At 35.4% G+C, this 15,804-nt stretch overlaps 1 protein-coding gene across 1 annotated transcript in view; it reads left to right on the top strand.

Annotated features, from left to right (window-relative positions):
- Positions 1–525: 525 nt before the first annotated feature.
- The window catches only part of LOC129788414 (mushroom body large-type Kenyon cell-specific protein 1), a 52,814-nt gene continuing 37,535 nt past the window's right edge, over positions 526–15,804 (top strand). Inside the window, exon 1 of the mRNA XM_055824465.1 lies at positions 526–1,506. The gene's annotated coding sequence lies outside the window, so the exon portion shown is untranslated. The remainder of the gene's footprint in view (positions 1,507–15,804) is intronic.

Here is a 15,804-nt window from a genome sequence, read left to right as displayed (position 1 = left end):
GTGGATGTGTTGTGCAGTGGTATTGCAACTCCTTGAAAAATTGCATTCAAATTTGCTTGCTGGTGCGGTTCGCGGAGTTAGAGGAAAAGCCACCACCATTTGTGGTGCACCCGATGGCTGCACTCTTCCCACCACAACGGGCTACCATGTCATCTGTCGCGAGCGCATCGTGCAATTGCTTAAGTCTATTTCATTCGCACGATGCGCGGCGCAGCATTTCGGTTGCACACATTTGCTGTACTTGTGTACTTACGCGATTTTTCCTCTTCTTGTATGCGTAAGAAGTGCATTTTGGCGGTGCATTCACGCTCCTCTCTACCCACCCATACACACCTATTTACCCCTTTTCGCGCAACTCTACACTATCTGTACACATTTCCATGTGCATGTAGTGATGAGTGTAGCATGCAACGCGGCTGCATTGCTCGCGGACCAATTCGTAGGTCATGGTGCTGAGGTGGGACTTGGGACGTGGGCAATGAAGGTTACACTCGCTTCTCGTTATATGTAATGTATATAATACTTTTAGTTACTGAGTCGCTCTAAAATTGTGAAGAACTAAAATACATAAATCCCAATATTTTTTACATGTGGCGTCGGTTTTTCCACTCATCTTCCACCATATCACCATCCAAGTCCAATCTAAACCACCAATATGTCGTATAATGTGTAATTTGTGGAAAAATTGTGAGAAAAAATGTACTTTTTCGCCAAATATCTCGATGTGCAGTGTTGTTTCGGATAAAATGGATTTTTTCGCCACACCAAGTCCGTACGGCATCTTGTGAGGAACGCATTTTCTTCGTATAATGTCGCTGTTCAAGACGCCACAATACAAAACGCCTGCCGTCGCTGTTGTTTGCAATCCTCCTTGCCACAATTAAAAAAAAAATAATTCAAAAAATGTACAGCTGTTGTTTAATAAAGAAATCAATGCATTTTTAATGAAAAAAAACATTCAAATGCATTAAGAACCAGTGACATAATTTTTATCAGTAATAAAAAAAATAAATCCAGTGAACTTTTCTTTGCAAATTCAAGACTATTTCGTTAAGAAGGCTCATTGATAAAACGACCACGAATTGTACGTTTTCTTATGCATTACCCACAGCAACATTAGAGAAGAAGAAAAACTTAGAAACACTCCGGAAGTGATAAGAAAATGTGCAAATTATTGTTGATTAAAAAAAATCATGATATATTGAAAATTTAAATTGTGAAAGTGAACATTTATACAAAAAAAACTTGAATTTTTAAAAGCTCTTTGAAGAAAAAAGGAAGAAACTGCTGAACATTGGTGAAAAAGTAGTGCCTTTTTTTTTTGGTAAAAATCCACACTTTTAGGTACCTATCTAAAAAAAATCCAAGACAATTACTGGAAACAAATAGGAAATTAATCAACCGAAAAAATTTAATTTTTTGACAAAAAAAATCTTAAACATTCTTTAAAAGTGCATTTAAGACCCGAAAGTTCTTCACAAGTGAAACCGATAATTGCTAAAACAGGTAAATTTTGATTTCAAATTTCAGAGAAAAAAAAACTTTCTATATTTTTGCTGAAATTTTTGCCAGTTACGTGATTTTCTTGCCACGAAATCCTTTCTACGCGATAAATTATAATGCCATTTTGGATGAAACGCGATGTGACATATTTAGACACACATTTTGCGTTTCACCGCCAAATATAAAGCTGCATAGAAGTTGCGTCGATGTCACTCAATGGTTTTAAACTACTTTTGGAATATTGCGAAATAGGGCCCACAAAAACCACCCATGAAAATGTATTTTCACGAAAACTTACCTCCAAAATGTCACACATTTCAGTACTATTTTGGAGGACATTTTCATGCTACACAACTACTGAAAGGAAATAAAGAAAAAAAAACGCTTAAGTACTTTTGACGACATTATATCAATTTGGAAATCAAAATGGCTTCCATTTTGAGAACCGCCACATTGGGGAGTTGGAGAGCTTCTTTTTTTTGTGCAATAACCGCCACACAAAACACTCCGACGTAATGAAACTTGCAAATGAATTAGTAAAACAATCAATATGGCAATTTAAGCGACACAGAGCGGTGGAAAAAAAGGGCTGGTTGATTTATATATAGCAGGAGAGATGGTGTCTGGGGTAGAAATTGTCAAAGGTGCAATTGAGATGGGCTTTGTGGACAAAACTCCCCATTGTCATGCCATGGTCATTCAAAAAGAATTTCAACTGGATGTAAAAAAAAATCGACAGCCTTGAAAATGTACAAGCTCTTATTCGCATGCATAATTTCACATCTACATATGTACCATGTTGATTGTGCATTCTCGGGAGTCAATTTTGAAGCTCGTGAAAATAATATTTTAAAGTCGAAATTTTTTTTTTTCGTCCAAGACGCTCAACTTTGAGCGCAGTCACAAGGACAAAGTGTTCGGTACGCGATTCTTACGACATTCGGCCGATGTCGCTTTGCGAGGCTTTTTTGATGCATCAACCGCGATGCGAAGAGTACGCGGAGAGGAAAAGTCCAAGTAGAGAATGATCAAAAAAATCACACATCCAACGGCCAATTCGCCATAAAGATACATAGTTTGATTGAACACAAAAAAAAGTTATTGCATTGAACAAAAATCAATTTATGCATTTAATGATATGCACACAGGGAACAAAGAATATTTGAAAATTTTCCAAACAAGAAATAATTTATTCAGTGTGTACACCAAAGTAAGCGTCCTTGATTGTGCTAAGTAAAACAAAATGGCTGCCTAAAATATTATACTTAATTTTCTATCGTAAAATAGCTAAACGAAACGCGAAAAAAACACACTTTTTTATAACAATTCCCTGGCATATACGTATACGACATGGCAAATGGAGCTATAGGCGAATGAAATCTTACGCAACTACCACATACTCACTTACACGTGACTGCAACTGCATTTTCTGCACGTACACACCACACTTTTCCTCTCTGTCGAAAAAGCTCTCAACCACTACACGTGCAAATGGCTACCAAGTTAGCTTTTACACACACACACTTACGCATACGCGCACTCATACACATACAAACCCATAAAGTGCATTCGCGGTGCAATCACACACATTTTATATATATACGACGATGCCTTCTTTTGAGACTTCGCGAAGAGGGTGCGACGCAATGGGGGACCTTAATGCAATTAAAATCCATCAGAATGGTGCTAATTGTGCCTGTTTGGTGAAACAATATTAAAACTGCACATTTTCGATCACATTTCTATTTTTTTCTGCCAAATCATCCCGCGGTATACTTTACATATATAGCATTTTCCCCCATTTTCCCCTTCCGCACAGCATTATATACCTACATGTATATGCAAAAAAAGGCCAGGACAAAAGCGTGTCTGAGGTCGCCTTTGTGTCGCTCGCACTTTATGTTATATATGTATATAATATTTTCATTTCTGGACAACCATGAAAACAGATCAACCGTCTGTAACCCCAAAAAATTTTTGCCTCAATGCATTGACTTATCATCTGGCGGAATTTAAAACGATATCATCTCTTTCTCTCTCTCCTGCTGCAGTGCAATTTAAAATAATTAACCGCGACTGTGTCCTAATTTTTGTGTCCATGAATGGAATTTTTTTTTTGATAATTTATTATCATGCGACACCCCATACATAAACTCTCGCTCGCGGCGTTCCTCACATACGACAAGTAATATTATGTATCATTGTAGGTATCATACAGTAACTACCTACAATACTCTTCTCTTCCGTCAATATGGGAAGAAAAACTTTTGATGCACCCGGTGGTAAATTCGATTGCACGAAAATGAATAATTTGAGATGTTTCGCCACATCACATGCGACTCATGGTGGCTAACGCGGAGTTGTGCATTTCGTTTGGAATTTAGTGCATTAGATATCGTTCACATTTTTTTTCGTGACTATTTTCTCAAGTTTTGAGTGAAACAAGCTTATCTCAATGAAAAACAAACGGTAAATGAAAAATTGCATCTAACAGTAAACAGCATAATACGCGAAAGGTAAGAATCAGTGGTAAAGGAAGGTTCTTCAAGTATTATGATGATGTGGATTGTACTTTAATTTCGACGAGAGTTTTTTTTGTGCATAGAGCAATATTTTCTCAATTTTAACACATTAAAAACACTCAAATGCCTTTTTTATGGAAACAAACCATTATAACCGAGATATATCCAACAATATCATATTGAATTTAGCACACTTACCGCATCTCAAATTGCACACATGCATATACGCACGCGGGAGTCTTATAAATTTTATGGTTCTATATTAAAGTTTTAGCGTTTTTAATTAAGGAGAAAAAAGTAGGAGTTTTAAGATTAATTCGTGCATATCTGATGCTTTCGTTGGATGCAGCGATGAAACCGGTGAAATAAATCAGTTTTAAAATTGTAAGACTGCAGGACGGGTACCACAATCATTTTTAATTAAAAAAAAACTAAATTACCATAACTTCTCTCACATTCATGACCACCTCTCGTGGGATAAATACACGGAAGAATGTACAGATAAAGAGTTTACCCATTTCTTTGCTAATTTTAGCACAAAAGAAGAGGTGGGACTTCCCAAAATTTAGAACAATAGAATGTGCTTTTTATAAGAATTGTTAAATTTTGTATATAGTCTCAGAAATTGTAGGATTGAAAATCAACCCTTCCTATTTTCCAAAAAGTAGAATTTTCTTACAAAATTTAAAATTCTTCCTTTGATATCGGGTTTAGTTTTCACATATAATTTAGCAACATGGAAAATAACAAAATGGAATTCTTTAATAAGGAATTTAGCACAATTCAAAATCAATCTTCAAGCAATCTAAAAATCTTTAATATACTTTTTTATTATAATTTTTTTTTATTTAATTGAACATTTAACGTCAAGATAAGGTTAAAAAAACTCTCTCGATTTTCTTTATACTTTGTGAAAAAATGTAAATATAAAAAAAAAGAAACAAATATAAAAATTTTTTAAATGGATTTTTTCCTGTAGCCTTCGCAATGATAAAGAAATTCAAATAAGGATTCTAAAGCGAAAATTTACGAAGGAAAACAAAAGAAATTCTGTATTATAATTTAATACGTGGTATAGTACCATCTACACAGTACACACTTCCGGAAGTGTAACCCAAAATGCATCCGTGCCGTTTACTATGTATCAACTACACACAACCATATATAACCTGACATAGCAACGACCGAAGCCGCGCCAAAAAATTCACGATCAATAATTGAGTAAGGTGTGTGCACGGGGACTTCGCACTAAAAACACACATGACAGTCTCTTCGAGAAATGCTAGTGCATTAAATATGCTATATATATATATATATATATTTCTTCACATACAAAAAAGTCAAACTCTCTCCACCACCCCCTAGCCATCCCTGGATATGGTGTGACTCATGTAAAATTGAAGATATCTTGAAATGAAATTCACATACGAAATAAATCTCGGTGACACCCTGTGTGAAAAACACTGATAAAAAATTCATGAAGAAAATTGCTGGGGTGGGTCGTGGTGCAGTATTTCACGTGAAGGAAAGCAAAGCGGGTAGAATATTTTTAATTTTCAACACGCTCCTGTAATTTCAGCACTAACACAAAAAATCCATCTCATTTTCGTGCACTGACACTTTTTCATAGATATAACTTCCATATGAGCACTACCTATGTATAATTTTTAACTTTGCTATATACCAAAAAAATCACTTTTCAACCAAAAGACGAAGCCATAGGTATTTAAAAATTCTTTTGCCACTATATGTTACTCAACTTCCGTCACTAATTGCTCATGAATGTACCTATGTAATGTATGTATATAATATGAAATGAGTCGATATAATCATCTCTTATTTATTTAATTTCAACTAAAACCAAGTTAATAGACAACATAAATATATATTCGATGTTTAATTATTTCATGGAATTGAAAAGAAAACATATCAGAGCTGACGATGATTAATTACAAAAACAAGAAATATTTGTGGCATCATTTATGCTATTGAAATTCAAAATGAATAATTTAGAATCTACCTCATGTAAGAGGATTTACGAGTAATTACACTGCTATTGTACTTTCATGACTGCAACTTTCTAAGAAATTGTAATACTATGTAAGATTTTACAAGCAAGGTTTAAATAAATTTGAAAAAAAAAATCTTTGTAAAAAAAACAGAAAATAAAACGAGGAAAAATCAGAAGAAAAGAATCGTTAAATTTTGTTTTGTTTTTTTTTTTGTTCTAAAATGATGAATATGAATGATTTTTAAAAAGAAATATATTTTTTCGATAAAATAATATATTTGAAAATCCACTTAACGTATCCAAATAACTCGCTTTGTGGTTTGTGGAAACGGGCCATGATATGACCTGATAAGCCTATAGGAAGTCGACTGTTATGTATGTATGTAATGCTAAACCGTAGTGAGAATATTTTCTCTATTTATATGCTTTATGCATATTGTCGGAGAAGCTTATCGGAAAACTCGGTACCTCCAATACTTATAGCTCCATGTACGTACGTATACACCCCAATATACTCGGTTTTTTATCTAAAAGCTCTACTTGTCACTTGGCTGTGCACATAGACGAAAAGTGGAGGGATAAAAATATGCGAGCATATTCTGGGTTCTGTCTTCCCCATCGTCGCTCGTTGTGAGCCTTTCTCCGCAAGTGCACCCCATTTCGAGCTGTGAGTTTCGTCCCCCAACGGTATGAGAGGGGCGGGGGACATACATAGCAAAATGGAACACCTCCAGTGTGCCCGGGTCTCTTGAAAAATTACACAATCCGCTTTTTTAATTGGAAAACCACCCTGACACCCAACACCACCAATAATGCCACTGCACTCGCCTTGCTTTGGGGGGTGGTGGGTGAAGTAACAACGACAACTACAGGCGACATCGTCAGAGGTGGTGGGTGGATTTGCGGGGTGTGTAGTGAGGCCCTGTGGGGTCGATGATGCTTAAATCCAGAATTCTGTAGCTGCACATCACCAGCGCAGCCCCCGAACCCCGCACCCACAGCCCCAACTTTTCTGTAAAAATATACCACACCACATTCTTTTTCCTCCCCACTAATGGAGGCATCTCCCATCCATGTGCGCGACTCCCGAGTGCTTCTTTTTAAGTTTTATTTTTCGCGTCATTGTCGCCATTGCCGCTTCGAGGGCTGGATGCTCAAGCCACGGAAACAATATGACCAATATAGGGACTTTTAGTTCGACGGTCATGACAATGCCATTAATTGTAAATGCTTGTGGTGCTCATGTTTTCAGCAAACGATCGCAATTTTGTTAACTACCTTCAGCATTACAACCAAAATTTCCATCCCACCCACTTCGACATACGTACTCCTATGTTAACCATACAGGTATCTAAAGCTTTTTCCCTAATTCTATTGAGAACACTGAGAACATTTTTTTTGTTCTCCTGCATTCCTATCTAATTCATTTTATTTCTCCCTCCCACTAGAATCTTCGTTTCGCCTTGAATCTACGTCTTATAAGGCGAAATAATAAGTTAGAGAAAAAAGCTCAATTTATCATGCAAAAATATCTAAAGTGAATTTGCATACAGGGAATTCAGCAAAATATCACTAATTCAAAAATGCATGAACAATAATTAAATTCATTGCCAGAGCAATAGGAGCTTCAGTGGAATTTTCATTGAAATTCACTGAAAACTGAAGCACCGCCGACAACATCCGCAAAATGAGTATAAACTCGGGGATGTACAACAAATCTTCTTCACAAAACTTTTTTTTTCGTTATGAATTCTGAAATTTTATACCCGCATCTTATTTTTTTGCGCACTCCACCAGAAAATTAGTGTTCGTGACTGTACTGCAAAAAAAACTGTCTCATGTTGAAAATATTTTATAAAAATATATGTATAAACACACACTCCAATTTCGGGGTGTTATCTATGAGAAAACGACAAAATGGAGAACGCAGTGAAAAATTCTTTTATACACCGACGGTAAAAAGTCTTGTATCTAATTTGAATATAATTATAGAAATGAAAAATCAGGAAAGATTGAGAAAAGAAGCATAAGAAATAAATTTTGTTGCAAAAATGAGTATGCACTTCAGCAATAAAGTATGTAAGTAATATGTAGAGACTGACAATTTTCCTTTTTTCTCTGAACTTTTAGGGAGCTTACATAAAAATGTAAGAGAATGTGAAAATAGTGTGATAAAGTAAGCGTAAACCGCGTAAACAGAGAAAATTTCCTTCTGTATTGAAACCTGATAATTAGAAAAGCTCTACATATCTGAATTTGTTTATCATAATGAGGAAAGTTCTTTGAAATAATATTTAGAACTATAACTTTTTTGAAAAATTGGTTAAATTAGAAATTAACTTTTTATCATAAAAAAACAAAATTGGCCAATTTTCTTTTAATTCAGCTTTACCCAAATTTAAGTACTACCATGGAGTTTTGGTGTTTACTTATCACACATTTTGCTGACTTTACGATAAACCCGCTGCATCATTGAATGTCATAAAGTAAAAAGGAATTGTGCTTGTAAAATATTTCAGTGGGGCGATTTTGTGCGCAATTTAATGGTGTGTGTTAGCCTTCTTAAAATGGCGGTTCTTGAAGACAAGATTGTGACTCATGTGTGGAAAATTGTAAGATCGCGATTCACACAGAATGATTTGTGCTTCAAAGTTTAATTTGATGCAATTTTTGATACAACGCATTTAATGGCATGAAATTGACATTTAAGCCACATTTTAGAATTTTCAATTTATGGTTATATCATGTAAGTTTATGTGTGATTCTGAAACTTTTGCTCATACTCTGCAATCTTTTGCATTGTCCTTGACCTATATTGCAATCGTATAATTCATTATGTGCATTTACTTATTGGAAAAAAAACGATATAAAATACACGATTGTGCTTAAGTTTAGCACACAGCTGAAAGCATAGTATTTATGTGCTAAGTCACCTGTATAGCGATCGACGACAGATAACAAACTCTAAATGTATAAATGTAAAGTAATGTAATATGCCTATTTGTGTAGTATACTGTTTGCTAATGCTTCAACATCTATTAAAAGGAACTCTTATTTACTAAATACACTGCACCCAATGTACATGGACAAGTAATACATGCTTAATATCATATGCTAAAGCACTGGGTGATCACTTTAAGCAGCAAATATTCAGGAAGCAATTCAATACCTGCAGTGCTAAAGTATATATGTATATAAAAAGTGATTCAAATGTATTTCAATGATCGAGTTTATAAATGGCTTGAATGCCGTGAAAAGTGAAAATATGATTAGATTCCGATTGTTTTCTCTCCATGCACCTGCTTCATGCAGATATATAACTACTACATTATGTACATATATTCTACCATTTTTCCTCAAACTGAGGGACAGATGCCTAATTTTGGCATTACACTACTGAAGGAAAATATCCATTCGCAGAATAAATTTATGCGATCAAAAAAAAATATTTGCATTTCTTCCGCTAATGAAATTCCCTTTCACACTCTGCAATTGGATAATTGCAAGTGGAGACGCCTGGTGGTATACATTGCTTTCACCCTACTAGATCATTTAGTTAATATACAAAATAAACTTCAAAAAAATCTGAAACTAGCATGAAAAATGTTTTCTCTTTCAGCAGGTTGTGTGGGAGTAGAAAATGGTAACAATACGCCCCGGAGTAATGAGTTTTTCGCAACAGTGCAAATTTTTCCATAACAAGAACAAATCCGCAATAATCATAAAGTGCTGCATGAATTTCAAACTAACTAATTAGGGATCATTTTCAAATGTTACAGCAAAAATTTTTGATGACAAATGCAATAAATTTTGCGTGCCTACAGCGAGAGAAAGAGAGAAAGATAAGCGTGAGAAAACGGAAATTACAATCTAAAACCTCTTATTTTTCTCACATATTCCAATTGAAATCCACTCGTATCACACCGACTAATCTCACAAGTTTTCTTGACACCCATATTTGTATTATGAAGGCAAAGACACAGTAAATTCATGGAAAAAAGTGCCATCAACTCTGGCAAAGATGCTTTTGCACATATCCCCATAATTCAACAACTGGATTTTTTTTTAGCAAAAGCATTGCAAAGTTATTGGTGCAGGTGCAGCCTTGCAAATATAATTTTAAAAAAGACCTCAAAGAATGGTTGATGTTTCTTATGGGATCGTGCTGCACTTTAGCCGCCGCACAGCCGCTGGGTGAGAGATGATCGAACAGGGGGCTTTTCTTAACATCTCAAATTTTGCCATATTGCGTTGCAAATATCGATTACTGAGAAAAATTGAAAGATCATTCGTCAAGATCATTCTAACTTGTTAGGTTAACTATACAAAAGCATAGAGGTATGATGGTTGGAGTGCATAAAACCTGTTTAGCCTGGTACAACCATATGTACTTAGGCAGTATTACTCTTGGACGGTATAAAGTTGGGTATATTATGTACATAGATATGTATACCTACATATAAAATACATATATGAATAAAATCAGAAATGGGAAGAAAAGTATCTTGCACGGGACCTCTCTATCTCACTATATTTAAGGTTCACTTGTATGTGGTTATAGATCTTGAGGTTGGATGCAGAAGGAGAAAAAAAAACGATAAAAGTTCACCATTAACAAGGTGAATTGCTTGGCGCTTTTCAGTTGAGGTATTATACATTTTCTTTGCCATGATACAACCCATGCCACATATGTGAGCAATCTATAACTACACACTACACGACTAAAACAACTCAATGAAAGCCAATTTATGAATGAACGCTGTGCTGAAAATTGCCAGCAAGGCGGGAGGATCACTCTTCTACCACCATCACGGTACGCGACCGGAGCTCTTCCAGCTAGAAAACTAGTCTAGTTTCCTCTTCGATCGCGTCGCCACCAATCTATCAAATGAGTCTCTTATTATGGGTAATCAAATTATTTTTGTATGTAACACTATATACACAGGTTCTGATTTGAATGTTAATGATCATTTTACGTGAGCTCAAAATGGGCGTCCGATTGGCAATTTTATGCTAATGACAGCACCTGAACTTGAATGGTCACTCGAGATACCTCAATCTCACAATTACCTTTGCCTGTTTCTCAGAAATTAAATGCATACAGAATATTCTTAATCCCAGAATAATTCCCATCGCCAGTGACACTATCCTCCCTTCTTTCCCTCCCTGTGTTCATGGTCATACATTACACATAGACCGTGTGTGTGCAAAAGTGTCCGCCTTCGGGTTATGTGCACCATTTTAGGGATGCACCTCACTATAATTTTCGGTGGGGACGCCGGGTTGAAGTGTGAAATTGAGCGCCTATTTAGCAATGTTTGCACTATGTGTGGCAGTGAGATGGAGGTGAGGCAGCTTATATGGCCCAAAATTGCATTTCCACACGCTGTAACCGTTTTGACGTGATTTGCATTCATCTATATTCACTTAGCAGCTCTGCCACAATCGCTAGAATGAGATTGGGTAGCATCAATATAGTGGTACCTGTTGATCGTCTCACCAAACTGAATTTACTCATTGAGCAGTGAAGTTGAGTTAGTTTCATCAGTTTCATCTACCTCCACCAAACATCATGTATCCGCCTGTGTGTACATTTTCGAAGCACATAGGCACCATGCAGCAGTTCAACTGTGCACCATACGTTTTCATTTCATGCCACGGATATGTATATTATGCAATATTGTATTTACTATTACTATACACTGTATCAACCCAGTGCTGGGACATACCCCGTTGAGATTTTGAATCAAATTTTGTGCTTCCACACTGGCATTTAACCAAGATGGGGATGATTTTCCAACACAAACTCTTTATGTTGCTGTTCATGCTCTTGCTACATGAACTTGTACTTAACATTTCTTCCACATTACCTTCCACACAGCATTCGCTCTACAATGAGGAAAAATGAACCTCAAAATTTAATTGAATGAAATTCATACAAATAAAATATCAATCTATGTTATTAAAATTATCTACGTTTGACTTTAAAATACAAAATATAAATTTTATATTTTTAATTGATTTTTAATTGATGCACGTTGAATTTTTATTGTTTCAGCAGAATATATATATTTTTAATTAACACCTTTAATTAGCACTTTATTCTTTGTGCAATAAATTAAATTTACACATAAATGTGACAATTTGGTTAAATTTTATCTCCATATATGGAAGCTTTTGTTAAAAACAAAATAAATGCAATCTTTTCAGAAGATAACAAATTGTGAAATGACAAACAAAATTAACCCCATTTGGTAATTTTTGCTGAAAAAAAATCATAAATTTATCTCTTCTAGCAAAAATATATGTATATATGGTGCATACATATATCAAGCTAGAAGAAAGACAACAAAATGTTTCTCCAACCAGCACAAAAGACCTTAAAAATATATTTATCTCACAACCAATAAAATGTGTATACAACACACATTTTTCACAGTTGAGAAAATGAATCAGGAAATCATGTATAACCCTGCTTTGATGCAATAAATTGCAATAAATGACTCGATATGATGTTGACTGAAAACTTTCAATTTGCACTCAAAATATGCGTTTACATTTTCCGCTCATGTCGTTTTACTATTCATCAATTGAGATATTAGCGCCATAAGCCTAGTTTAGCTTTAGCAATGCAATGGCAAGAGGGAGATCGTGTGAGATCACCGTGCTTCTCCTCTAAACACATGCATTATACCTGGGCATTACTGCATGGCAGTAGTCGCGTCTAAAATGCAGAATCGCCGTGCACAACAAGTTTCGTATGATTTCAAGGTGGCTTCGGTTTAGTTTTAGAAAGGAAGCATTTGTATACATCTACCATAAATCCATAATCAAAATGTAGTTCAGGGCAAATGCGAAATATATACATCACAATATGCATATGGCAGTGTGCATAAAAATGCACACTTTGAGGTGCTTTTTGTGTGTACAAATGACCGCGAGTAATTGGGCAAATTCAGAACATGGTGACCTTTGAGAATGCAATAACAATTATGCCATACTCTCTAAAAGAGAATGCACCCATAAGCTAACATATGTATGCACACAGCTATTGTGCGAGACTTCAGGCATCGTGTTGGTTCTTTATAGGTATATGAGAGTGTCACAATTCTTAAGCTCCAAGATGACAGATAGCCGTTGCAGCGAAGCAAATCGAATTTTGATTCGGACTTATTTTATTTCACACTAAATTGATTTAGGAGACCTTTCTTGGTGCGCTGCCCAAGAACAATTTTCTCATGCAAGTGTTCAGTTACAGAACACACGCCCAAATGTGCTACAATTTATGTTGAAAAAAAAACTTTTGTTCTTCTAAAAATATAGAAATGAAATTTTTTGAATAAAATCACAATTTACGAAGATTTCCAAGAAGTTCCATTTTCACAAGAATTAGTTGGTGTTCCACTTCGTGGCCAACACCAAGTATTGTAATCGTCGGAAAACCCGACCTCCTCAGATCGGGCTCAAACTTGGTATGAGCACGTTTTAGACATCCCACATTACGAAAATGGTGGTGGAAAATTTTTGATCCGGCCGGCCGGCCCGCCGGCCGGCCTGCCGGCCTCTGCGCTATACTTTGCTTCATAGCTCGAGAACGGTAACAGATAGAGACTTCGGGTTTGAAGTTTTCTATAGAAATGTGGGTGTAAAATTTCATTTTTTCGCATTTTAGAAATCCAAGATGGCCGCCGTCCGCCATTTTGAAACACCGTCAACCAGTTCTCTTGTAGCTAGAGGTCTGAAATTTTAGTATGTTGTAGGGCTTAGTAAGACGTTTTCATCAACAAATCATACTTGAAAATCGGTCAAGCGGTTTAGCAAATATGGCGGCCTAAAGCAAAAAGTGTTTTATCAATATAACTCGAGAACGGCTTGACCGATTTTGATCATCTTGGTATCAAATGAAAGGTATTGCGAATCCCTACAACTGTCTAGAACATTTCAAGTTCCAAAAACATCTGCAAGAGGCGCTAAAATCAAAAACAAAAATTGCCTAACTTTAAGGGGCAATATCTCCGAATCCCCATTAGGCAAATCTTTTAAAATTTAATATGTTGTAGCCTGACTCAATATCTTTCACCAGCCCGAAAATGAAGAAATTCTATGACGCCGTTTAGAAGATATAGCCATTTGAAAAATTCTTGAATTTGAAAAGTTCCAAGAGCCATATCTCCTGAACTGCTTGTCCGATTTTGCTCATCTTAGTATCAAATTAAAGGTTTTGCAAAACTCTACAACTTTCTAGAACATCAGAACCCTCTAGAACCACTTCTTCGAAACAAAAAATGACAAAACTGTTTTAGTAAAACAAAAATCCGCCATTTTGTGTTCTGAAGGTGACCTTGAAAATTATTGAAATTCATGTCAATTTATAGCCTGTTTTAATACCTTTCCAAAACTAGTCAAGAAATTTCTGTAGGTCTTATAGAACAAGAGATATGACCATTTTTATCCATCAAATTGCCGAATTTTACAAAAAAAATCAAATTTGTCTACTAATTCTGCTCACAAATAGTATTACAACGCATAAACAAACTTCTACACGTTGTGGAACACCAACTCTTATAACTGGACGCGTTATGATTGACTTTTATACATTATTATTAAGAGCTAAAAAATATTGTGTATGATTTGTTATTGTTAGAATCGTCATAAAATATAATTTACTGACAAGGGCAAAGTTTTCTAAGTTTATAGCTTTGGAAATAAAAGTGAAATCCGAATATGATTCATTTTTTTATAAGTAGGTAGGTAATGATTTATTAAGGACGTAATAATATAGTTTTGTTATCCAAACTTGATAGATCTGTGTACAAAAATTATGTCTTTAAACGATTTAAGTAGCGATGTTTTCATTCATATAGGTATGTATAAAAAAACTTTATAAAGAGGGTCATTCCTATTCTCCCTATACTGTCTTAATTCACCCCATTTAAAGTTAAAAAAAATTCAATACACGAAATTACTCGAAAATTCTTAAGGATCATTAAGTATACTTAACTACCAGGCGTTCCCACTGTATTCACTAAACCAAGGCAACTCATATACATTTTCGATGATTCTAAACGAACACTTTGGTGTACTCCACTCGCCAATTATCTCGCCTTGAGTCCCAAGTGCAGCGCGATAAAATTTCAATTTCGCCATGCACTCGAGACGGCCGTATAGAATGGCAATGTGACACACAAAGCCAAATTGTATTAAAAAGAATCGTCATCCAAACATGACCGAAACCTATCTGGTGACTTGTTCCGATGCGATTTGTTGGAAAATGTGCATTGAGTGTTTAAAATAAATAAAGTTTGCATGAATATGTGCAACGTGAATTTTGTCCCCCTCGCGCGTCTCCCATTTCAGTACCACTTGGTGTTCCTTCTTTGTGTTTTCGCGAATATACTGAATGCCACCATTTGTTCAAAATGCAGTAGCATTTTGCACACACTCATATGAGATTACTTGTCGAAAATTTGATGTACACATCATATTCTATATATATGTATGTTGATATGTAGTACCCTTCCTTACCATATTACTTTATACGTACTGTACACTTTATTAGACATATACGCAGTCTTCGTACACATCCAAACACGTGACGTATTGTTTCGTCAACCCAGAGATGCAAATATGCAATTTCACAACTGCGTCCCTCTCACTTGCAACTCCCGACTGTGCCACCAAAAATAATCCAGAGGGAAATTATATGTATGTGGTGTTATGAATGTATTATATATGATTTTTTGTGGAGTCTATGTCACTTTGCTAAAC

Source organism: Lutzomyia longipalpis, chromosome 1, assembly GCF_024334085.1.
Source record: "Lutzomyia longipalpis isolate SR_M1_2022 chromosome 1, ASM2433408v1".
Lineage (NCBI taxonomy): Eukaryota > Metazoa > Arthropoda > Insecta > Diptera > Psychodidae > Lutzomyia > Lutzomyia longipalpis.
This window is presented reverse-complemented; position numbering and strand designations above follow the sequence as displayed.